Source organism: Danio rerio, chromosome 12, assembly GCF_052040795.2.
Source record: "Danio rerio strain M-AB ecotype USA chromosome 12, GRCz13ab, whole genome shotgun sequence".
Taxonomy (NCBI): Eukaryota; Metazoa; Chordata; class Actinopteri; order Cypriniformes; family Danionidae; genus Danio; species Danio rerio.
In genome coordinates this window covers 23,708,162-23,735,922 of record NC_141032.1, presented here as the reverse complement: position 1 = coordinate 23,735,922, position 27,761 = coordinate 23,708,162, and the positions used below count along the sequence as shown (strand labels likewise).

The 27,761-nt window shown below is 35.8% G+C and overlaps 1 protein-coding gene across 4 annotated transcripts in view; it reads right to left on the bottom strand.

Annotated features, from left to right (window-relative positions):
* Positions 1 to 27,761, bottom strand: part of ca10a (carbonic anhydrase 10 (inactive)a) — a 252,271-nt gene that overhangs the window by 49,093 nt on the left and 175,417 nt on the right.

The window sequence follows — 27,761 nt, the reverse complement described above, 5'->3', positions numbered from 1 at the left end:
ATGTCAGAATTTACCGGTATTTTAGAATGAATGCGCAAATGCTCTTTTCCGGACCATTTTCTAAGCATCCCTGCTTGGGTGAACAGCGCTTTTCTTTAATTTACCGGCAAAGATGTTCCAGTAACTTTCCGCATATTTACCGATATCACTGTGTGAAAGGGGTTACTGAAAGTGTTGAAGTATATTAGCAATTCCCAAAAGCGTGAAATGAGGTAAATGTATTAAAAATACCCATGAAAAAAAAGCTACTGTAAATGTGTACCCAAGATCCAAATTAGGCAAATGCAGCTTCATGAGTTTTCCTCAGACAGCGACAATGGCAGTGTTTATGCACACGATTAAGAAGCCACATCTGAACTCCATCTGTTCCTGCTGTGTGCCCGTCGCACCAATGCCAACACAGCCAACCGGACGCCACCCCACCGCCGTTGACAAATTATCACTTAAACACACCCTTGGCTCGCTGGCAGCCAAAGAGAGCCAGAGGGGGAGGAGAGGGGCGGAACATTCAATTAAAGAGCAGAGGAGCAGTTCACGGGACTCGGACAAGCTGAAAGCGGAAGCCTGGCCTGGATGTTGACAGCGAAGCCAGTCATTAAGATGCAGGAGCAGAGGTGAGCTGTAAAACCGATGTCTTGCCACATATCACGGTGAGCTGGGACGGCAGGAACACATTTTCACCGGGACGTTTACAGTTATGAGTTACTGTGTGCGGCTGGGAGGGGAGCGCGGGATGGGATGAGGATGTAGCCTAAAGCTTTTGCTGTTCTGGTAAAGCAGCGCTCAGACTTCCCCCGTGAATTCACTGTCACCGCATGAATAAACAACGCACAGGTAACACTTGAGGGGACGTCAGTGGGTAAATAACCAATGCTAAGTGGCGCAGTCGCTGACTGTGCTTTCATATAGAGATTGAACAGATGCCATTTCCCAAACATACACTCAGTTGGACAGGTGTGGTTAGATTTAAAGTGTGTTTTTCACAGCCATATTTCTCGCTCAGACAAGGCTCTGTCAAAACTCTCACTGCACTCTGAATCCCAAAGAACAGATGTTTGGAAGAGATTCAGTAAAACAACAACTGTCAACTTTCAGAAGAAAAAAAAAAAAAAAAAACAACAGTCACAAGATATGTATTCTCCATAACACACACAGGGCACTGTTACATACTATGAAATTAGAAACAGTGAGGAGTTTTTTTTTTTTCTGCTGCGCCTGTAGTCTTTGTCTGCATTTTTTAACATTTGATTTATTTATTTGCCTTGCTGTTCAGATGAGTTCATTCTTCAAGGAACTGCCATTCTTGGCCCGGGGGTCTTTTTTTAAGGCAGCACTGTGTATCGGGGGCTGTTTTGAGTGGGAGAGAGTAGCGCATCTGCAGGGAATTCAGCACAGAAACACAACAAAACCCAGCACTCTTTGAGCCACTAACATTTCCTCTATTTTCCATGCTAGCAAAAACTATCAAAATACATCTTTAATCTGCCAGATGATACACCTAATGGGATGACTGACGGTGAGAGTAATTAAATGCATGCATGTAAAAATGTCAAGTAAGCAAGGCAGGTAACTCAACAAAACCAGACAAGTGGACAAATCCTACATTAAATTAAAGCCTTAAAACCCTTGATACTTGCTAACCACAACTTTCTCACCTTTGTTAAAGATATAACCAAAGGGTTGCACAACCCCAAATAATATTTTTTTTCTTCAAAATAAAAAGTATTCTAATTTTGCTTATTGCAACACATAAAAAAAAAAAAAAAGTTAGAATGGTAAAGCATTTACCACTTTGTAATGTTGCCTTTCCTTTTCACAACACTTAAAAGAGGTTTAGGGACCGAAGACACCACGGGATGTTTCAGGTCTAATTTTGTCCTATTTTTCCAGCAAAAAAGTCTTAAGTTGGGCAACAGCAAGGGGTCTTCATCATCACATTTTGTGCTTAAAAACGTACCACTTTCTCTATTAAAGTCTTGTCGGGACTGCAGATAGGCCAGTCAAGTACCTGTATCCTCCTCCTCCACAGCCAGGACTTTGTAATGTGTGTAAAATGCAGTATTTCATTGTCTTGGTTAATATTCATGGGTGTTCCTGGAAAAGAAGGCAGCTTATTGTGCTCCAAAATCTCTATGTACTTTTCAGCATTAATGGTGCCATCACAGAAGTGCAAGTTACCTTTGCCAAGGGCACTGACACAACCCCCATACCATGATAGACCTTGGCGTTTGGACTTGTTGCTGGTAAAGGTCTGGGTGGTCCTTTTCTTCTTTAGTCCAAAGCACGCTGTGTCCATTTCTCCCAAAATCTGATTCATCTGACCACAGTACACATTTCCATTGTGTGATAGCCCATTCCAGATGCCTCTGAGGCCAGGAAAGTCGATGGCTCTTCTTGACACTGTTAACATATGGCTTCCTTTTGGCACAGTACATTTTTAACTGGCATTTGTGGATGTAACTATGTAATATGATACTTTTGGTGTAATATGATACAAAGGTTTGCTAAAATAGTCCCATGTGGAGATATCACTTATAGATAAATGAGGATTCTTGATGGAATGCCACCTGAGGGATCGAGGATCATGGTTGTTCAGCTTGTCCTTTACACACTGAAATTCCTCAAGATTTCTTGAATCTTTTAATTATTTTATGCACACTTGAAGATGAAACCTCCAAGCGTCCTATTTTTCTTTAAGAAACATTGTTTGTAAACATTTAAATAATTGTCCACGTATTATGCACAACTAGTGTTTTAACTAGTATCATAAAGTTACTTTTAACGCATTAATGTTGTAATAAAATGCAATCAGTTAAATAGACTTGAGCATTTATTTAGCATAAAACGAGATGAAAGACTGTAAACGCAAGTGAAGTCAGTAGTAGCAGAATAGCACAGAAACGCTGAGGTAGAATAAATTTTCATCTTAAGACATGTCATGGAAAAATTTAATTTTATGCAGAGCTTCTTGTCCGCTCTAAGACCCAATTTTTATAGTTTGTAAATCAGGCAGTGGCGATCACTAATGTTTAAAGAAATCAAATCTTAAATGTGCCAATTTCGTAGTGACTTAACAGTTTACCAGAAGTGTTTGGGCTGGCTGACTGAAAACTATAAGTTTGTCTGCATATACCTCACTAGTACCTAATTTGGGGTATGAGAAAATTAAATGTCACACAAATTAATTCGACTTCCACTTCAATATGCTAAACACAAACATTTTTATTTTTTAGGAAAAAGTTTTGAAAAAAAATAGTTGGGCAAATTTAATTTTCCGGACACCAGATAAGTCATTCATAAGTCTTCCTTCATTTTCTCAAAGAAAAAGACATCATATTAATAAATGTCTTCAATGTTAGGGGCAGATTAGCATAAAACTGGCCTTGAACCTAATTCGAGTGGACAAAACTGCAATTTAATGGAGCCTTTAAGTACATATCCTAGACTTCATCATGACATACATTATACATTTCAATATGAAACAATATTAAATAATTAAATAACTTCCACTCAGGTCTATAACTTTTAAAAAGTTCACGAGTTCAGGCCTCAGCTGATCACGAAAAAAGAAGCAAAAAACACATGCCACAACTGCCTGTGAGTCATTATCTGATTTTCAGTTGGGCTTTAGAGATGCTTCTTTTTACCCATAGTGAGGAAGAGACTGAACTCAGGGTCTTTCTCTTTGTTGAGAGTATGTGAGTCACAAACCTCTACATTATCTCTCGGAGATAAAGCATCTTTTAATGGATAAAATGTGCAGCACTTGTAATTTTCCAAAGCCATGTGATGTGAATACTATAAAGCAGAAGCTGGAATGAATAAAAGTAAAATAATGGGAGTGAGATTCACTGTCCTTAGAGAGCAAGAACAGTCAATATGCTTTACATCAATGCACAGTCTGCTGCTTTCATTATTGAAATTAATCACTAAATGTCTAATTGAAAGGGGCTAATGGTAGCATTACCTGAGATCGATGGATGATCAATAACAGGGAATTATGGGTGTAATCATGTTGGCGTGGTGCTCGGAGATAATCTGGGTCAATAGATGTTCATGTGACACATGAATTGGGATTTGGGCTCAGGACTGATGAATGTAGACTAGCTCACTCTGACAATGAATCTCATCTTGATCAATGATCCTGCAATGTGCTGGCACAGCCATAAAGCTACTGCAGAGAACAAATACAAGCTTCGTTTTACTCATAAGATAATTTCTTTGAACACATTATATTATATTATATTATATTATATTATATTATATTATATTATATTATATTAAGTATAAATATGTTATATAGTTTACTATTTATTAACTGTATATTATTAATTGATTGTACTTTATTTATTAAAGTAGATCTTTTGAAGCTCTTTTTCCATTCCCTTTATGCTTTAATAAATCTTAAATAAATGCTTTGTGACCTAGTGTTTTTTTATTATCTGACATATTTAACAACGACAATCTTATTTATTGTTCTTTTCTGAAATAAAATCTTTAAACACAGCCACAAATCTAAAACTAAAAAGGGTATTTTAGTATCACTGCATAAAAACACAGTGAAGCAAATCAATATAGGATATAAAATATATATGTACAATTTGTGTCAAAGGGCATTTCAGTTTTAAAGACCATACCAAAATGACCTAAAAGAAAAACTCGACAAACTTGATTTTGTTATCTTTTATCACTCACACACAGCACATAATGTTTTCATTTTGCATCTTTAAGATAAGTAAGCAGAAAACTGACTTAGCAAAAAAAAACTTTCCAAAGACGTCTGTTTCTTACTCATTTGCAGGTTAAATTTGGGTGCTCAAGTGAATAAGATGCAAGAATATACGATCATTTATCAAAATAAACATTTTTTTCAGAATAAAAGCTCGTTCAGACTGTGTTTGAGGACCACTGATTTAGATTACTGATATTATAAAAAATTGTTATTTACATTATTAGTCAAGTCAAGCTTTATTGTCATTCTGCTACATGTGTGGAAATCCAGAGGAACGAAACATTAAGTATCACAGGATAACGGTGCTACATAAATTAATCATGAATAGAAACGTAACACTGGACATAAGAGATATTTATTAAAAAAAAAAAAAAAAGTCTTTTACTATAAACATAAGACATGTTATACAAGTACTTTTGTTGTGCAGTATTGTGCAAGAGATGTGTTTAAGTTGAATATTGTGCAAAGGGGGTATTTAAGGTATTATATTGTGCAAAAATAGTTACTTAAAGTTGAAGCAAGCAGTGCAACATGATTGTGGTATATTTATAGTAAACATTGTTTTCCTTCTTAAGTCCTTGTAAGACGGAGTTTAAATAAAGGGTCAGGTGAACAGAAGAGTGTTTCTACAGGTTTTCTACAGGTGGTTTGTCAAGCCCACTCACCTGTATAAAGCACAATTTGAAATGCACAGCGTTTCCAAGAGGCATGAAGTGAATTAGAAAACGTCTATAGTGCAAATGTGCAACCAGGTGCAAGAGGTAGACAGATGAGAGGGTGTCTTTTCTACAGGTGGTTTGTTAAGCCCACTCGCCTGTATGGGACTTACTCAGGAATGCACTGAAAGGGGGATGGATGAGATTTCAGAGGGGGGTAAATTGACTAGAGTTGAGGGCTCTAACAGCCTGTGGGAAGAAGCTGTTGAGCAGTCTAGCCGAGCAGACTCTAATACTTATTAAAATGTTTTAAAAGATCATTGACAAACAAAACACTTTGTAACTGCTTATGTTTTCATAAAACCAGTCCCTCATCTATATAACATCCAAACTGCTATAATTTTGGTGAAATATTTCTTTACCCCTGGCGCTATATTGTAATTAAGCAGGTGCAGGGTGTCACTGTCCATCAGTATAAAAACATTGATATTCTAGTAAGACATACTGTAACACCTAAGGCTGGAATTATCTTCGCAACAAAGCTTGAACAGAGCTGAATTAATTGCAGAAAATGAATACTTCAGAACAAATCTCAAATCATAATGTTTGAGAAATATCAATACATCACTGTCTTGCGAGCACATAATAGGAACATCAATATGAAAGTCTCTTTGCAAGCACTATAATAATGCTCTAAATTGACCTATTTTAGCAGAAACCTTCTTGTCATACCTTCCACTGCCTACAGAATGCACTTTGAGCTCTAGTTTCATTCTGTGCGAAATAAAACATCAATGCAAGTCCTTTGGGTGGGAGTGCACACAGGGTTAAGGGTGTTTGAAATGATAAAACAGTCTTGTGAATTAGTCAAGAATCAATCCACCCACAATCCCCCATTCGCAAACCAATCCCTTGCCAAAATCTATCGACCGGAGCGGCACTAAACAAGTTTAAATGCGCTCAACCCCAACCGACAATTGCCAAAGAAATCAAACAGCACACCAGAGTCCAGAACCCTGAGAATTGCTGCATAACTCACACTTTACTCTATTGTTACGTAGAGGACAAAAGTGAAAAGTGGGTCACGAGATGTCATGCCAGTGGCCCTCTGGGAAATCTTCTCTTCCATTCGATGACATGATGCTTCCTGGCAATGTTTCGTCCACCCTCAGACGAAGACACGTGAAGTAAAGAACACTATCATGTAGGTACATCAGGCTGTGGGCGTCCATTCTCTTCCAGAGAAGGTGAAAGATTAACCGTCGGCTTCTCTGTGTCGGGCTCTTGGGAGATAGTGACCCGCTGTTTTAGATGGATAAGCTATGGTTTATTCAATCTCAAATGCCAAGGGTAGAGCAACCCTTTGAAATGCCTGACTGAACTCGCTCTCCGCCATAGCAATAGGGAGTCTGGCTCTGTGGGAGAGCAGGGTGTATAAAAGAGGTTGGGAATGTCAAGGAATGGCCTCTTCATTCAGAAACGTGCAAAAGAAGCCGATGTGCAAAGACGAGTAACACAGTCCAGCTGCTGATAGGTGTTATGTGATGGCATACGGGAATCAGTTTCATCTTTGTGATGAGTGTATAACATCAGACTCTACATATGTCTCAGAACACCGAGCTGAACATTTAGTAGTGGTGATATTGCGGTGGCAGCTTGGAAAACTGGCAAAAAGCCACATTCAATGTATAGACAGCTTTGGCTTGCAGTCGTAGAGGTTTCATGAGCACAAGCCAGCTGTTCCTGTCCCCCCCCCTGCTTTTCCAGATGTACTGAGCCGCAGAGTCTTTCACATGGCCTTCTCCAGAGACTCAGAGCTGTCACAAACCACACATGCTGGACCTGTGCGGCTGACATTGCTTAAACCCCCATTATAGAGACCAAATGCTCCTGAGATCTTTTGTTAGAGAAGGGATGTTTCTATGTCCTGCAGTCAAAAAACGATTGTAGTCTGATAAAGAAAATCAACACTATTTGAAGATTTGTTCACTTGATAATTATGATCATTAATCTCTAATGAAAAGTAAACATTTGAAATGGTCTGTAAAAAAAAAAACCTACTTAAGGACTCTACCTCAATGTATATTTAATAACATGATACATTGGTTTAAAAAGTTGATACATATTTTTATTATCTGAGTGAAAACCAGAAAACCAAAATGATCTATCATGGCAAATAGCAAAACTATTTGTACTATGTAATGCTTTTGAGACACTGTGTCTGTCTCAGTGCACAACCAACATGGTTATAGGTCACCGGTATTTTTTTCATCTGTAATTGTTTGAAAAATCATGCGAAGATTGCCATGTGTGTTCAGAGTGGGCAAGTAAATGAGCATGGCTCTGCTCATGCACAGTAAACAGAAAGTATGCAAAATACTTTTTATTATAATATTTGTTATTGACATTAAATGTGCCTACATACAAATGTTTTTTTTTTCTTTTTTATGGTAGAGTAGCAGTAAGTGTGATGGATAAATAAAAAAATAAGCTCAGTCATACACTCAAATGAGTAACTGAAAGTTTTTGGTCCCACTTTATATTAAGTGTCCTTAAATAATATGTACTTACACAGAAATTAATAATTTGTTACAATGTATTAATTGTGTAAAAACATGTATTTACTGTGTACTTATGCTTGATTAAATACCTGTATGTAATTACATCTGTAATTAACTTCTGTAATTACATTCGTAAATACACTGTTGACCATCCCTTACACCTTAACCCACCCTTAAAACTACCCAAACCACCAAACCTGTCCATTACCCTACCCCTATCCCAACTCACGAGCACCACAAATGTTCTCAAATACATTATGAACAAAGTACGATGTATTTATTTTTTGATGCAAGTACATAGTAGTTAAGGACACTTAATATAAAGTGGGACCATTTTTTTCATTTAAATACTTTCAATCAGTTTTATGCTGTGTTCACATCAGACGTTTGCTCAAAACGTGCGATACGCGTATTAAGCAGTTAAAATGTAGAAATTGGTCAACACGCACCGCTTAATTCGCACAAATCATGACATTGGCGCCACCTTATTTGCGCGTATCTGGCTGCAAGATATATACTTACATCTTTGCATTGACTTAACATGTAAATCACTCGCACTTGACTCTTCTTCCGCGTCTGGTGTGAACGCAGCATTAGACTGTAATGTTCGGCTATTTGTTCAGCTTACTATAAAAGGTAAATTGCTATAAAACCAAATAGAAAATCTGCACAGTTATAACAGTGGTCTATGAGAGTCGGTGCTAATACAAGTTGCATTTCTATTAGTCCATTTTAGAGGAAGTGAGCTTAACCTGAAAGTTAAAAAAAGAAAAAAAAAAGAAAAAAAACTTTTTCCTATTCCATCTAATTGCATGCGGATCATAATACTTTGTGTTATTTGAGTTCAGACTGCATTATTTTCAAAGTAGTTGTGTCACAGATGTTTTTACATTGCAAGACTATCTGGGGCAGCTTTCCGTCACTGCTGTGTTGACACTAAAAGATGGATCAGGGACAGGAGGTTTGACACTGACTTTACAATAGGAAGAATCGCAGACAACTTTGTCTCAGTCTGCAAACTAATGTCTCACAACCAAACACATGTAAAAAGTGAAATGAAAACAGGCGACGCAGCGGGTTTTGCGTGGGTTTCCCCCACAGTCCAAAGACATGTGGTATAGGTGAAAAGGGTAGGCTAAATTGTCTGTAGTGTATGAGTGTGAATGAGTGTGTGTGTGGATGTTTCCCAGTGATGGGTTGCGGCTGGAAGGGCATCCGCTGCGTAAAAACTTGCTGGATAAGTTGGCGATTCATTCCACTGGGGTGCCCCGATTGTGGTATTGCTCAGATGACACGTCAAACAGACACAGGTGCTCCTGACAAATTTATACTAGTTTTTCCTCCATTTCTTTGGAGGAAAATACACCCCAATCTTCACATACTAGTGGATGCTGCTCTCTCATTGGCTGTAGGTAATTGCTGATGCTATTCTCAATCAGAACACACTTCACACAACATGCTGTTGAATCACCGACAGCTCCAGATATTTACCATGCTCACCGGTGTCGGCGACTAATTTGCACTTTCTCAGTACCTGTTGGTGAATCAAAATCAGGCCTAAAATCATGCAGTCTGAACTAGGCATGGGACTATAACTGTTTTTAAGGTATACCGCAGTTTGAAAAAGTCAAGTTTTAAAAAATCGATAAAATTTTCTGTAATACTTTCCTAAGGTATGTGTAATATTTTTTATTTACATTTTTTAAGGGCAACAGTATCTTCAGCAAAAAAAAAAAAAAAAAAAAAAAAAATATATATATATATATATATATATATATATATATATATATATATATATATATATATATATATATATATATATATATATATATATATATATATATATATATATATATATATATATATCCAAAATGCCGTTTTAAATTGTAAAGAAATCTGTGTTTTTAAAACTAATGAAGACAGCAGAAGTCAAGCTCCAAAATATTACAAATCTTTAAAAAAATAATAATTAAAATATTGTTTTCAAAGGAGAAGAAGTTTTGTTTTTTTACCCAGACTTTTAAAAAGAATATATTTGAGAGCAGTAATCACAAAACGTGATACACTGAAACCATGATATTTTTATCCAAGATTATCATACTGTCAGAATCTTATAAAGGCCCATGCCTAGTTTGTACTCTGCATTACGGATGGATCATGTCCTATCGATAGCTGATTGCATCTTTAATGCATAGTATTATTGGCTATGCATCGAGATGCGTATCATATCTGCCTAAGTTCTGAGATGCAAATCACTAGCATATATGATGTGTGTAATTCAGTAAAACAAATGTCACAAAGCAAAAGCCTCATTAGTATCATCACAAAGCTTTATCAAGCTCATATTGTACTCTTTTAGCACCAGTACGACATCAAGATGACAACAGTAATTTTGCTGACAAGATGAGCATTTATGTTAGCAGTCTGCCTGTCCCTCGAAGCGCACTAAGACTTAACCACTGCAACTGGAGTTCTCTGAACAGTTATTGTGCTCAGTAGAAAATGAGACTGGAGGACATCAGAGACTTCACAGCAGGAACCGTCGGAAAAACTGTAACCAGAGTCACTGCCAATAATTAGCCCGACTCCACACTCTGAGCGCATGTGATTTTAAAGCTTGATAACTTACTCCCACATTGTGCTCTGAGCTCTGGATATTTTTAGTCATGATCGCGATTTCCAAGGATCACGTCTGCAACGCTTTGTAACTAAGAGCCCAGCCATGATTTCCTTGAGCAGGGCTTGAAAAGAGATTACAGTACTATAATTTCCAACCACAGCAACATAAATAAACATAATAGTAATGTCTATTTTCTTGCTTCTTTATCACTGCTCTTGTTACATATATACATAGACTGTTCTAGTAGCTATAGTAATAACAAATGATGCATAATTGACTGCATCGAAACAATCATAATACAGGAAACGCAATTATAAAGCAGGAAAAATTATAATATATAATTCCATTGTGGTCAAAAACATGAGCAAATTTCTGGTACATTAAAGATTAAGTATAACAAATGCATTGTGGTATTGCACCGAGCAGGAAAGCATTGGGGGATATTTCCACAAAACAAACTACAATATGCTAATTCAGTGTGATGGCATGCCAGGCAAATTAATTTTAAGGTGCCAATGTAAATCTTTCATTCCTGATTTTACAGTAAGGGGGAAGTTTGAGGGCTAGAAATATTCCATTTTCAGCTGTCTAATTCATTTTCCAATTTCCAAATGTAAGTAACCAGTCCTTTGAGTCAGGTTGGAAGGCACATGATAGCTCGCGAATTAACATCATACAAAAAAACACAAAGAGGTTGTGAGGTTTTCAGCAATGTAAAATAAAATAAAAACACCAAAGTTATGCAAAATGACCTGCATACAGTATATATTCAGACTGAAGCCATTTTTGTCTTCTGCTCCCATAAAGTAAGACAGAAATATTAATTCACTGAATGCAAAAAGGTCTCTGAATAGGAAAATACTATTATCAGGGCTTCTATGACTATAATGTGCACCTAGGCTAAAGTTTACAAGGGTGTTGGCCCCTCATCTGTATGCTTGGCCCTGTGTGCCCTTGTGATTGATTTTCGATGAAGCAGAGATGCTACTGGGACTTTCCTTCCCAGCTGGACAGCAGGGAGTGATCATCATTGTGTTGTGTTGACTCCAAGAACACATTACATTACAGACACATACACATCTTCGATTATTGTTGGCTTCACCCTGGAGTTTTACCACATGGAAGTTTGGGGGAATGAAACAGGAAATGAAAACACGATCTATGAAGTAAAAAAAAAAAAAGGCTAATTCAGAATTGATGCCCTGGAGGTCTATCATTTCAGCAAAGAGGGCAGGATGAGGATAGAATAGAAAGGGAAAAGACAGAGTGAAAAGAAATTATAAGATGCTGAAGCATTAAAATATCCTGATTAGAAAATAATGTTGGATGTGACTGATCTATGTGTACAGTAAGGCAATACTATGAAATGTTAACTCATTTTCAGCACTTTCTCAATTGCTGCTTAATGGAGAGAAGATTTTTAACACTTTTAAAATTTTTAATAATATATTTTGTCTTTGCCATAATGGCAGTACAATACAAAACATTTTACTATGTATTTTGCAAGATCCTAGTATTCAACTGCAATTTAAAGGGTTAGTTCACACAGAACTGAACATTGTGTCATCATTTACTCATTCTTGTTTCAAACCTTTATGGGTTTCTTTCTTCTGTTAGACACAAAAGAAGATTTTAAATAAAGCTGGAAACCTCTAATCACTGACTTCCAACGTATTCTTTTCCTCTTAACATGAAAGTCAGTGGTTACAGTTTTTCCGCTTTCCTCACAATATCTTTTGTGTTCACCAGAAGAAAGAAACAAAGGCTTGGAACCACCTGATGGTGAGTAAATGTTAATTTTTAGGTGAACTAAAGGTTTAACCAAACTGTAAAAAGCAATTCGTTAGGTTTCATTCATTCATTCATTTTTATTTTGGCTTAGTCCCTTTATTAATCAGGGGTCACCACTGCGAAATGAACCGCCAACTTATTCAGCATATGTTGTATGGATGCCCTTCCAGCTGCAACCCATCACTGGGTAACAATTTTTATAGGTTTACTTAATTGAATTATGCAAACTTCTCAATGCGATAAAGTTATGATTACTTTATGGAATTAAGTACTATTTACTAATGTAGAAAAAGTCATTCTTACTGATACCAAGTCACATTTACTTTGGTCAATTAAGTCATCTGAATGTTATATCCAGTATTATTTACTAATGTAGTAAAAGTAATTCTTACTGATAAAGAGTCACATTTACTTTGTCATCTTAAATTCATTGATAAATTGATTCAAAAAGAATAGCACAACTTTGAATATCTGTATTTATTCAAATAAACATGATGAAAGCTTCGCTAATTAATTAATGTAAAGAGTACTTAGAGTTTTTTTTTTCAGTAGAAAACAAGTTTATATATGAATATGACCCTCTCCAGACACTCGAGTGACATCAACCTGAAAGTTGTGGTATTTTTTGAAACACCCTGTATATCAAGTATTTAGTAATGTAGTAAAAGTTATTGCTCATATTGAGTCATATTTACTAATCTGAGGAATGATGCTAGTAAAGTTTACTTAAACTTAATTATACATAATTAAATTGTATGGTAACATGGTAACTAGTAAAAACCATAGGTGTCAGTAGTTAACTAGGCAATCTATCTAATTTGTTTCTATCTTTTTTTAATAATTTTTATTGTCTGCATTTTATGTTCCTAAACTTGTCTTTTTTTCCTGTTTATGTAAAGCACTTTGAATTGCCACTGTGTATGAAATGTGCTATATAAATAAACTTGCCTTGCCTTGCCTTGCCTAGGCAAGTTGGGTTAATTAGGGAATCTTACGGGGGTAAATAAAATTGACCCTAAAAATGAATACTATTTAAATAAATATGTTTGTTCTTTTTAGGCCAAATTAAAAGGAATGATAATTATCCAGAAGGACAACATATTATAGGAAATGTCGTGACATTTCCTTGCTCTGTTAAACATCACTTACAAGTCACAGGAGGGCTAATAATTTTGTCTTCAACTGTTTATCAGCAAATAAAGAATGGCAAGGACATACACCAGTGATTCTTACAATATGGCTATCATTACATTAAATAGCTTTTTTCTTGTGTGGAAATCAAATATATGATTGTTGTACATTTAAAGAGTGCTCACAGAGCTGTTTTTAATGGTCCAGTGAAATGAAAATTAAGTTTTTTTAGATACAGTATTAGTATCAGTATGTTAGTTTTAAGGATATCTATGAGCTAGTGTGCTCCAAAATAGAGACACAATTCACATTTAGTAGATATAAAACTTATATAAACATCTGAAGCTTGCAGATCAACAGTTTTTTTTTTTTTCATGTCACTTCATACTTCAGTTTCTCATCAAATCTTTATCAATCAGATGCTCTCTAGTATCTATGTACATCAAGGCGCAGACACTGTTATGTTATCAGGCACCTCTTTAACTCAAAATCTAGCCATTACATAATTTAGCTGACAAGTTTCTGGAACTGCAGCGTCTTGTTTTCATATTTCATTTAAATTTTTTGCTGATTATATACAACAATCTCTAGCATAAACCAAGAATTTAGTGGAAGTTGGTGTTACTTTGCAATATGGTCAGTGCAGTAAGTAACTGTATCATCAATAACGTTACTTGTTGAGCACAACAAAGTTCATTTATTCATTTATTGATTTTCTTCTCGGCTTAGTCCCTTTATTAATCCGGGGTCGCCACAGCGGAATGAACCGCCAACTTATCCAGCAAGTTTTTACGCAGCGGATGCCCTTCCAGCCGCAACCCATCTCTGGGAAACATCTACACACACATTCACACACATTATTTGGATACATTTTAAAATGCAACTACTCCCCTACTGAAATTAAAAAGTATATAAACCAACACATATTATCATAAATTTATTTATCAATTTATTATCAATATACAGAAACTGTAATGCTTAAAAAACACCTACTATGCTAGTTATTTTATAATTTGATCATCAGTTAAAAAAATAAAACAAAATAAAGGAGAAAACAAAGACCGTTTCCCAGTACTGGGTTGCAGCTGGAAAAGCATCCGCTGTGTAAAACATATGCTGGATAAGTTGACGGTTCATTGCACTGTGACGACCCCTGACGAATAAAGAGACTAAGCTGAAAGAAAATTAATGAATCAAAACCAAGACCAAGCCAAAACCAAGAACTATGGCAGAAAGAGGACACAGTCTGATTGAACTGCTCTAAATTAACTTATTTTTTTTTTACCCTTGTTGTTAACTTATGAAACAGCCAGTAAAGTTTATTTTTAACTGTTTCTGAAAATGACAACATTTATCTATGCTGCTGCTCATTTCACAGAGAACAGCTTCCAGAACATAAGAGATCAATGACGGTTGTTGTTGGGTTTTCTATTATTGTTTCCAATTATAAGCCCTATGTTGTCTCTACAATGTGAGTAAGCTGTTTGGCTCAGCTAGCTACCATTACAGTGCTGCTGTTAGAATTTGTTTCGCTTTACCAAAATAAATAAATAAATAAATAAATAATTAAATAAAAAATAGACAGCATTTTGAAATATCCTAATATTTTGCTTGGAAAAAAAGGTTCTGCATGATCTTCTTGTTTATTAACATTCTCGTGGTCTGAACTGATAGGACAGAATTGATGCCCTCATTAACATTTTCAGCTGAGCAGATGAAACTTGTGGTTATGGGAAGGGGTGTGACATATCTGGAACAAGCTTGAAGTGGTTTACCGATCAGAGCACATTTCATATTTTGAAATGAAGGGCTTTACTAAAATAGAAGATAAACTGTTTTTGAGCAGGAGTAACAAGAGAGGCGTGACATAATGTAATAATGCCAAATGCATTTTTTTAAACAATCAACCATGAAAAACTGTGATAAAGCCACAATAACTTATCAATAACATGTCCAAAGCAAGATTTTATTTTTTGCATTGCACCGCGCTGTTAAAAAAAATACTTTTTTTTTTAAAGTTTCCTACAGCTTATAGCCTACTTCATGGATTTTCCCCCTTTTTATATGAATCTCTTTTTTGACAACTTTTAATGTTGAAAACAAACAATATATATTCAATGACATTAGCTTAATATCAAATGTTATTTGGCTTGTCATGTAAAGTACAAGAACCTGTATTTGAGTGCTATTTTATGAATTCTCTTCAAGATTTATTATTTATTATTATCTGATCTTATATTGATATACACTCAATTGTCACTTTTTTAGGTACACCTAATCTATGCATCTCTGTGGCATAGATTCAACAAGGTACTGGAAATATTCCTCAGAGATTTTGTGCAGTTTCCTGTTCTTCGCTGATAGGAGTGGCACCTGGTGTGGTCTCCTACTGCTGTAGACCATCTGTCTCTAGGTTGGATGTGTTGTGCGTTCAGAGATGCTTTTCTGCATCTTCTAGCATCAACAAGGCATTTGCACCCACAGAACTGCCGCTCACTGAATATTTTCTCTTTTTCGAACCAATCTCTATAAACCCTAGAGATGGTTGTGCGTGAAAATACCAGTAGATCAGCAGTTTCTGAAATACTCAGACATCCCGTCAGGCACCAACAACCATGCCTCATTCAAAGTTACTTAAATCACCTTTTTTCCCCAATACTGATGCTCGGTTTGAACTGCAGCAGATCGTCTTGACCTTGTCTACATGCCTAAATACATTGAGTTGCTGCCATGTGAATTGCTGATTAGAAATTAGCGTCAATGAGCAGTTGGAAAGATGTACCTAATAAAGTGGCATCTGAGTGTAGTGTCAGACAACTAAAATTTTTTAAAAATATCACTGAGTTTAATTGTCAAAATATTTTATTTTCACTTGTGTATATATATCTTTTCTTTTCTCTTTTCTTTTATTTTTTTACAGTGTAGATTTTTAACAACACACTCTGACTTAAAGGTGGCATAAAAAGCTACTGAACTTGTATCTATAAGCCAGATTGTAATGGGATCACAAACATGTTACAGCATGACACGTAACAACGGTAAATCCACAGAAAATCCACAGTGAATCCCAGTGCTCATAAAATACACATGGAGATTTGCCACAGCTCTGAGCTCATGGCAGATCCTGCACGTTAGCATTCTGACATTTCGTCAACAGGGTCAAACTAGTCAGAGTGGATAACACTGACAGGCTGTGAAAGTTAAATGTAAAGTGGGGTATGGTAAATCGGAGGGGTGGCCTTCGAACTAATTACCATATTCATGAGAAGGGACCGAGCCGTTCACAATGGCACCCACAATTCTCTGCAGTGTTGTGTAGGAGACATGCGAACTGGCATACAGCAACTCAGCTTAAAGCAACAGTCATCTAATTAGCTATAGTATCTGCTGATTTCAGGCCTGCATTCCTCTACGTATCCAGACATGTTTTATTCCGTTATATTAAAATAAACCCTAGAATATGGATATTTGAAGATATGATATGAAGGACGAAGCAGATTGTCAATTAATAGACAAAAACTAAATATTTAATCTGCTCTACTTTCAGGACTGATATAATTATGCGTATTTCCTCCTTTTAAGATGAATGACTACATTTCATATCATGCGTTACTATAACAACAAATTGACTTTGAAATCTAATGAATTTGCCTAATTTCCTCAATTAAACATTTCGATATCACAGGCGCAATTTTCTGCTTTACAAATTGCTTAATTGTATGTTCTGTGTTGGCTTTGCATTAACGCAGTGCTTGTTTTTGATGCCTTGTTCAGTCTCAGTAATGATGCCGGCGGGCTTGCTGCATTGCTGATTGAAGTGAAGGGTGCTCTGGAAAAGGATGAGGAATCAGAGCCAACACTGCAAAAACCACACAAGAAACTTAATGACACACTGTGACATTGGCAATGATGTGTGCAATGTCAAAAGAGAGTGTAGACACTTAATTCAGATCTGTGCGACCACATTCGGAGGTATTGGCAGGCACATGCAGAGGCACAATACAGCAGCAGGCCCTCTGAGGACCGGCTGAACTGATTAAAAGAGAATCTTCAAATCAAGTAGGGCTCAGGGCTCAACAATAAAGATTTTTTTATGCAGGCCTGGTCAGAATAATAGGAGCAGATTTTCAATGGTGCTTGCCAACATTTTTGCTGGCTCAACAACAAAAACATGATTAACATTGTTTTTAGCAACATATTTGGCCTGGAAATATGTATTTTTCATTTCATTTGAAAACTATTTACAACTATTTACAAAAAATTGTTTGTTAAGCAGTTTAATTACAGAAATTCCACACACTCGACCCTTGAGCATCCTTATGTTGAAAGAGAGAATTTTGGGTTTATTGCCATATCAGCTCCTATGGCTATGTCATGGCAAAAAAAGATCAAGTTTACCACATTTCATAAACAACACTTTTACATAATTATAAAAAATATTCTAACAATTAAAAGTCATCAACAGCAATACACTCACAAGATAAAAATACATAATAATAACGATCATATATAAGATCAAAATCTAAAACTGTTTTTAAGGTTTATATCCTTATGGCCTGTACAGTCTTTTCCACTTTAGATTTGAATTTAGGCTTGCAATAAATTTGAGCAAATACAGTTTTTTTTTTTTACCTTCATAATCTATATTACACTTAGTACAAAAATAGTTCCTGTTATCCTAAATTAAGCTCATTCAGCTGCATACTTATTTTGTTTGGCAAGGCCTCACAATTGTAACTATTTAATACATAGGAAATATAAAAATGATTATTAAATAATATAATTTTTAAAAATTATTTGGGAACAGTATGTATATTTTGACATTTTTCAGATGTGCAGGGCAAATAGTGTTTAAATAATGTAATTATTTAATAAGTAAGAGGTATGTGGTTGTGTTTGGAATGGCTGTTTTCTGTATATTATCTGAAAGTTATATGAATAAATAAATAAAATCCATCAAAAATGATTTGTTTCTGATCATTTACTTAAATAGCTTGTTGTAGTTATTATTAAATGTATATATTTCTTTTGAGAGTACACTATTTACTAAAGCTGCACGATATTTAAAATATTTTCTGCGATTAAATATTGTGATATGATTTTAATTTCACATGAATAGCTCTATTTGACAGTTTTTTGGAGAGCCTAACAGTATTCAGGTAGACAAATTGAACAATTACAATGCAATAATTTTATTTCATTTTTTACTTTGTCTCATTTCTAGTCAAAATATCAAAAAATTCTTCAATTAAGTAAAATATAGTTTTGTTTTCAACTTGTGAAAAAATTTAAACAAGCAAAATTATCTGCCAGGGGGTTAAGTAGGATAATGTTTTCACTTTGAAATTAAGATACTTGGACTAGAAACAAGACATAAATTATAAGAATTTATTTGCATAAATCGTATATTTTTTATAGAAATACAGTAATTAAATACAATTCTGTAGCTTCTGCTAAACTATAATTGATACTGGACATTGCATGTCTTGCGATATGACTATTGCAAATGCACACACTGCAACATCGATACTAAAGCGATATATTGTGCAGCTCTACTACATGCTGTATAATTACAGGTATGTACTGCCAACACTGTACACAACTATTTTTCTAATTTTGACTGTAATATAATAATTAAAGAAATAATAATTATCGTGAAACTTACTATGGATGTAAGCGTGAATTCTGAATGAACTGATTTATATCCCAAAATTTAATTCTGCTATTAATTGCTCACCCTTGAGTCTTTTTAATCACCTTCATTCATCATCAGAACACAAATTAAGATGTTTTGGATTAAACAGATTAAAAGAGCTCTCTTTTCCTCTATAGTCAGCAACTGTCCAGAGAGGTTTAAAGTCCTTAACAGGATCCAAAATTATCGTCAAAACATTTTTGTGGTTACTTCAGTGGTTCAACTGAAATCAAACAAAGCATAAAAAACCTATTTGTGTTTGTATTTGTGGTGATGCAACATTATTGTTTTATCCTGAAACTTGCCTTCAAAAAGGGCTTTCTTGGTCTTAACCATATTTCTTTGCATGTTGAACAAGTCCACCACAACAGGAAGTAAAAAAAAAAATCTGCAACTGCGTTGTGTTAATTTTTTAATGCGTTAATTATTTCAAATTAATTGCATGCGTTAACGCACAAATTTTGACAGCACTAATATATATATATATATATATATATATATATATATATATATATATATATATATATATATATATATATATATATATATACATATACATACACACACACACACACATACATATCTCTTCTGCATCAGGTCATGAGCATTTACTAATAGCAGTATGATGCATTCACAATTCACATGTCTCAGAGTTAATACTTCTCATTCACTTTGAATAGAGTGATGTTAAGAGCTGGAGAACCGAATTATGGCTGATGCAGAAATTTCACTTCAAGCACCAACACAGACGTCAGCCAATCAGATTGCTTTGTGCAAATATATTTGTACAGTTATTAGCCAATCAAGTTCATGCAACACCAGAATAACAGTAGCTTACAGCTAACTGCTGGAAACAACCTGGTGCTTTATGGACAACCTTTATATACGAATATTACTACTACTTCTGTGCCTTTGTGTATTGGTCTAATCTGAATGTATGCTCCTGTGAATAGGAATTTTAAGGTCAGCAGCGCAACACCCAAGAGTCATATTACCCATAGTAAAGATGCACCCTGATCTGATACTGGAGACATTAGTGAGCAAAATAATTTTTACAGTTATTGAGAGCACATTACTGATTTTGGCACTTTAAAGGATTACTGTTGAAGCACTGAAGTCACATGGGATGTGTTTGGTCTTAGAAACATTGCTGTCGATAGAAGATGAGGGAGCTCTTGAATTTCATCTAAAATATCTTAAAGAGCCCCGATTATGGGTTTTTGAAAATGACATTACTCTGAGTGAAGTAAAATATCCAGCTAAGACTTAAATCTGAAAGTGCACAGTGTTTAAAACTACTGATTCATCTAGAAAAGAGTCGACTCAAATTGCTTTAAATAAAATAATGATAATGAGTCTTTAACGATTTCAGCGTGGCATCAATATGTAACTTAAGCCCCGCCCAATTGTTCTTTGTGCAAACTCAGGAAAATTTGCTGGGAAATTAGGTAAAAATAAATGCACATTATAAGACAATGATAGTGCTTTTTGACCTTGCATGCATATCAGCCTGTTGTTGGAGACCCCCATAAGCAAAATACGACCCTTTTCAATGCATAATAGGGGCTCTTTAATATGTGTTCTGAAAGTAAACAAAGCTCTCAGGTGACTGGAACAGAATGAGGGCGAGTAGTTTTATGTTATCTAACCCTTTAAAGTCTGCTTAGCCTTTAGTTTGTTGTGTAGAAAACGATATACACTGTGTGCACAATTATTAGGCAAGTGATTATTTTAACCATATCATCATTTTATCCACATTTTCTAACTCTAAGCTGTATAAACTTGAATGCTTATTGGTTGTAATGCACATTAGGTGATGTGTATTTGTGTAACAAGGGAGGGTGTGGCCTAAGGAGAGCAACGCCTTATATCAGGGTGCGCATAATTATTAGGCAGCTTCTCCTAAGGAAAAATGGGCCAAAAAAGATATGAAATTGATTCTGAGAAGTCTTTCACAGGGATAAAGCCTTCTTGAAATATCTAAGATATTGAGGCAGGATCACAGAACCAGTAAATGTTTTGTAGCAAAGAGTCAACAGGATTGCAAGAAACGTGTATAGAAGAAAAGATGCAAATTCACCGCCAACGATTTGAGAAGAATCAAACATGAAGCTACCAGGAACACATTTTCCACACCTGCTGCCATCTTCCACAACTGCAACCTACTTGGAGTGTCAAGAAGTACGAAGTGTTCAGTTCTCAGAGACATGGCCATGGTGAGAAAGGCTGAAATCCGACCACCTCTTAACAAGACCCATAAGTTGAAGCGTCAAGAATGAGTCAAGAAATATCTGAAGACAGATTTGTCAAAGGTTTTGTGGACTGATGAGATGAGAGTGACTCTTGACAGATCAGATGGGCCTGTGTTTGGATCACTAACAGACACAGAGCTCCACTTAGACACAGACTTAGACACGAGCAAGTGGAGATGGGGTACTGGAATAGGCAGGTATTATTAAAGATGAGCTAGTTGGACCTTTTCTGGTTAAAAATGGACTCAAAATCAATTCTCAGACCTACTGCCAATTTTTAGAAGATACTTTGTTCAGGCAGTGGTACAGGAAAAGGTCTGCATCTTTCAAGAAGACTTTTTAAGCAAGACAACGCTCCATCATATGCGTCAAAGTACTCCACTGCGTGGCTGGCCATTAAAGGCCTTAAAGATGAAAAACTTATGACATGGCCCCTTCTTCACCTGACTTAAACCCTATTGAGAACTTTTGGGCCCTTCCTAAACAGGAAATTTACAGTCAAGGTAAACAGTACACCTCTCTGAACAGTGTCTGGGAGCTGTGGTTGCAGGTGCACAAAAAGTTGATTCTGGCCTGATCAAGAAACAGACTGACTCAGTTAATGGAAGGCTTGTGATTGTTATTAAAAAGAAGGGTGGTTATATCGGTCACAGAGTTTTATTATTATTATTATTATTTAAAATTTTTTTTTAGAAATGTTTATTTGTAAATTGAGTTAGTTTATTATTCTCACTTTAACAGGTGAAAATTAACAAATGAGAAGAGAAAATTTTTGATCTTCATTTAGTTGCATAATAATTCTGCACACTAATTGTTGTCTAATAATGGCATACATGTAGATATTCTCTTAAGAAAGACAAAATTTCACTTTTACTACTTAAAGGTTTACTTCAGGTTTGAGGGTTTGTTAACATTTAGGACTGACCAAGAGCACTGTAGTTGTACGATAACAAAATTAATTCTTAACAATACAACTAATAATTGTGCACAGTGTATTTTACTTTTTAGCAACAATGGCATTGTGTAAATGAACTGTAAATTAAACAGTTAAAATGCTATGTTTCCTTATTAGCTCCCTATTAATTACGTTTCCATCCAAAAATTCAAAATAATTTAATGTGCAAAACTGGAAAATTGCATAAAAGATTTGAGAACAAAGCAGCGTTTCCATCCAACGACTTAAAGAGAACAAAATCGTCACTTCCTGATTAACTGGTACCAAATATCAACAGTAAAAACGTAATTTGCTGTGGTAGAAGAAGCTGCACGAACTTTTTTTAATTTATTAAATGACTCAGAAAATGATTCTGAAACGCAATTAACGTGTGGCAGCGTTTGAAGGCCTGAGACACAGAGCGCAGATGCTCTTGACAGTTTTGGAGGTAATTAATGTCATAATAACACTAATACTAAAATTGTTAAGGTGTTTTAGAATGACCAAAACAACACTTTATCACATGATCTCGTATAACAAAAAAAAAAAAAAATGCATGACCAGTACTGACCATGAGTTTGTTCGTTAAGTGTTTCCATCATAGTTTCTGCGCATGCAATTCTTATCAAGTAAAAAGTATCCTACTCAGTTATGCGCATACTTTTACATTTCATTTACCCGCATCTTGCCGTTTCGATTTTTTTTTACCTAAAAATAGGTGGATGGAAATGTAGCTATTGGCTACAAATAACAGAATAAAAACAATAAAGCAAATGATGTTCACTCTGCACTGAACTGTACATTATGACATGGTTTTGACACTCACTCAACCATTGCAAGGTCAAAAAATAAGAGCTTGTGTGAATATGAGGGAAAGAAAATCAGTGACCTACTTCTCATATCACGTAAAGTATGCAGATGCAGTTTCATTTGTTGCAAAATTTAGTCACAGTAAATTTAAACATTGCAAAACTTGAGAAAGCGTTAAAGCATTTACATATTTACTTTTTCACCATGAAATAATGCAGTGCCAAACTTTCCATAGAAAACTGCTTGCGGGAGAGGACGTATGAAGGTTGAAAAAAGTTAAAAAGCAATATGAACCCAAACCAATATATGCAGTAAGACAGATCCCTATTCACAGTGCTATTTTTTGTTTCTTTCTTCATTATGTTGCATCTATATTTAAAAGCATCATCTCTCTGCTAAGCTGTTTATGAAACATTCTGACACAGCGATTATATGGCCTCTTTGCTTCTCCCTCCACATTAGGGTCATTCCCAAAGCACCATCACGCCGACAACAAACACAGCGACTCCTAACACACAAACAACTCTTAGGCGAGAAATCATGAAGCAAAAAAATAAGTAACAGTGTCAACTGGGAACAAAGCCACTGTTCTTCTTGATGGCTGTGAAATGAAATTCTCTCCATTTTGAACGAGACCACAAAGGAGGATCACTAAGTAAGCCATTGACAAAATAATTATATCCAACAAATGTTTATATTCATTTTACATCTTTGCTTCCATTAGTGCCCCTGTTATGCTTTTGGAGTGATTATCAGTCATGTAGTGTGTAATGTAGCCATTTGTGACTGTAAAGATCTGCAGTGTTTCAAAGATCAGAGAGCACAAACAATCAAATTGGTTGTCTGAGAAATGAAAGTATAGATTCTAAGATGTCTCAAATGATTCATCAGTAATTCCACAGTCATATTTCCTGCAGGAACCTACATATGTTTACAGCAAATTTGCAAAGCTATGGTCCTCTTTGGTCGAGTACAAACCGTCTATCAAATCTCATTGTAGTTGTAACTGAGGTCTCTCCAGCTGTGATTGATTCATGAACATAGTCACTCCCACACACACAGTATTCTGACCCACAATACAATTTACAAAATGTAAATCATTGTAATAGTTTCTTTGAATGAGGAAACAGACTATTTTTTAACATAGGTGTAAAGTAAATATTGTAGTTTTCAGGATACAAGACTTCTTGTTTTCAGGACCATTCAGTTTTTTTTTCTCTCCATAACCTACTACCTACTCAAAATATTTTTTTTTTTCTAAAAAATGCGTGTACATCAATATTTCTTACATATACTTGTAGCACAGTTTGAGCTGAATACAAAAGTACTATGTAATAAGTAGCTGAAATATGCACAAATTTCAGGGCATGTCAAAATATCTTAGGAGCCCCAAAATCAAAGGGTTAAACAACCCCACAGGGTTAAACAATGTATTTCTCTTAATTTTATGACCAAAATGACAGACCATTTGAAAGTTTTCATTGTCACTAGGAAAAAAAGAGAACAAAGTTATCCTTACATTAACAGATTGGTGTGAGGGCGTTAAATCACTGATTTATGAATGTCCCAAAAATTCTATATTTATTAATAAGCACTCTCATCAATATAAATATTGAAGCTTTTTTATTCTTTATTATTTTATTTTTTATTATTGTTTCCAGGCGGGCTGGTTAAGATTGCTGCACACTCGACTCCCGGAAATTATGTATACTTAAACCAATCAGAGGATGACTGAGCATCTGCTAAAGTGTTTCCAGAAAAGTGTGCCATATGCATGAGACTTTAGAGTTTAGCCAAAGGTCAGTGGATGGTGCTTGGTGTGAAGTTTGAGGCTGAGACCAGAGAGGCAGGTTTTGTGTGCGATAGTGAGGGAGATGCACGTATGAGTTGTATATTATGGTGAGGGAGGCAAGACGTGTGCGTGAGTAGCATACAATGGCAAAAGAAGTGAGATGGGTGTGTAGGTAGCATACTATAATGAGAGAGGTGAGACCCACTTGCAAGTAGCATACTATGGTGAGGGAGGCGAGACGTGTGTGGAGGAGTAGCATACAATGACTAGAGAAATGAGATAGGTGTGCAAGTAGCATACTATAGTGAGGGAGGTGAGACCTGCTTGCGAGTAGCAAACTATGGTGAAAGAGGTGAGATGTGTGTGTAAGTAGCATTCTAAGCAGAGGGAAGTGAGACCAGTGCATGAGTGTGTGTGAGTAGCGGTCTAAGCAGAGGGAAGGGAAGATGCGTGTGCCAGTAATTGAAAAATGCTCCAATTATTTTAAAAGCCTGGGCACGTTTTACTGCTTGAGAGTTTGCTGGGACTACCTTCATTGACACTGAGGGCACAGTAGAATCCAAGATTCTCTGTGTTACTGTTAAAGGCTCACTGTAAAAAGCTTCATGTCTCCCACTGACTTAGCGGCAGAACACAATGCTGAACATGTAGTTATTACTTATTGAGTATTGTTTGACAAATAAAAGAAGATTTTTTTCTATGAGAAGGTAAAATACAAGGTCCAGTTTTTTTATCTGACGGCTTGTATTTAAAACTTTGTATACATGAAGTAAAACGAAAAGTTGAAGATGCAGTGTATTGTCTATGCATCATGATGTTGAGTTGAATTGAATCGAGGACAAATATAATTGAACCAAACTGAGCTGAGACTAATGTAGGGTCACTACCCTACATCTGGGCTGCGGAAATGGATGTAAAGCAAATGTACGGTCAAAGAATGAGGCTTTTTGCTTCATGGCTTGAATTGATAGCCTAAAAATGATGCCATTATCACTGTTTGTATACTATGAAAACCTTTAGAGATTAAATTCAGGTATGGTTACATTTCATTCATGTACTACTGTATTAACTAGTTAAACAATCATAACAAATTCATCCATCAGAGTAGGCACTCAGAAAGCAAGGCGTTTAGAGAGAACATATCATTAATCAATTCTTTAAGAAAATAGGTGATGTGTCATTGTATATTATGAAAGAAATGTTTTTGAACTTGGATGTAAGAAACCAAAGTTACAAAACTATAATAGGAACCTTCAATATGGAAAAACAAACTGACACAGCAGTGATCACGCCAATCATAGACTGCTTTGATGTAGCTCATGCATAGGAGACGTCAGCTTTTCACATCTTTTGCTATTTTGCTGAACTTTTGCTGACATTTGCTGGCAGATTTTTTTGACATTAATCTGTCATTTTGATGTCTATGCAAATGGTAAGGTATGTGTGGTCTTTTAAACGTATTTATTAGGAGCTCTTTTCAAGAATCTTAACCAAACAAACATGGGAAACCCCACTGGGGAGCAGGAAAGCATGTGGCTGTGGGCTGAATGCTTTACCAACAACATATTAGGGCAAAGGGCACCTTCTGTTCGACATGTATCCTCTGGATCCTTCTAAGCTGCAACAAAGCAAAACTATAGCAACATCTGAGAAATGCCTTCCTCGATTTGATAAATGATTATGCTAAATTAATGTTTAAATACCAAGAGGAGCAAAGGGATTATGGGAGATTTTTTTCTCTTTTTTTTTTTAACCTTCGCACCTCCTCTTTCAGCTTTAGATTTTAATTCTGCTTGGAATTCCCTGGTGGCATCTTCTTTTGCTGTGGTGGCACAGGAAAAAAAAGGAGTTCTTATTGTCGCCCGAACTGAGAAAAGGAGAAAAATAGCCTGGAGTGGATCTTGTGAAGGTTCTCAAGGGCAGCATTTGCTGTAGTGTATGAAGACACACCATGAGGACATTGAGGGACTAATGAGTAACTTTGAAACTAGTTGTTCAGAGGAAAAAGCCTTGTGTAAAAAACAAAAATGGTCACATCAAAGTGCGGATGCATTTTTAGAGCAGATGTTGTGCACAGAATTTAGGACAAATCCCGCCCAAGAGGCAAAAAATAGGACAATACTGAAGAGGGTCGGTCGAAAACCATCAACTTAATTAATACTGAAGAACGTCGTTGAATATACTAATCTTAAAAATGTTGCACAGAAAACACAAAAAAGATAGGAACACTCAAGACCTTGTGTCAAAACTTTGGCTATCAATGTTAATCTCATCTGTTTTACATTTCACAGTCGAATATAACAGATTTTATTACACTGGCATAGATGCGTCACTTTTGTTCTGACATGTCAGCCGAACAGACCCTCCCTGGATTTACGCAGCGTGAAATGCGATGACACTATTTGCTGTCATCATGTCTGTGAAAATGTGTTGCAGACAGGGCCTGCAGATTGATTTTGTTTGTCCATTCTTCCTCAGTGTCACCCTGCAGCTGCATATGAATAACAGATGGGATAAATTAGCTGGGAAATTGACAGTCAGATTTCCGATAACATAAGCTAACCCAGTACATTACAGTGCTGCTGTCAGATCACCTGAAAAAAAACAAACAAAAAAAAAACAATGTATTGCTCCACTGAAGACAAATGCTGAAACATCAGCACCTCCTGCCAGTCGATGGCCGCCCCACTGGCCATATTTGGTTAAATTGAAGGTGATCACATCTGAAAGGTCTATGCATATAGCCTGCAACAAATCTTTACCCGAGCAATGGGGTATGAAGGGAAT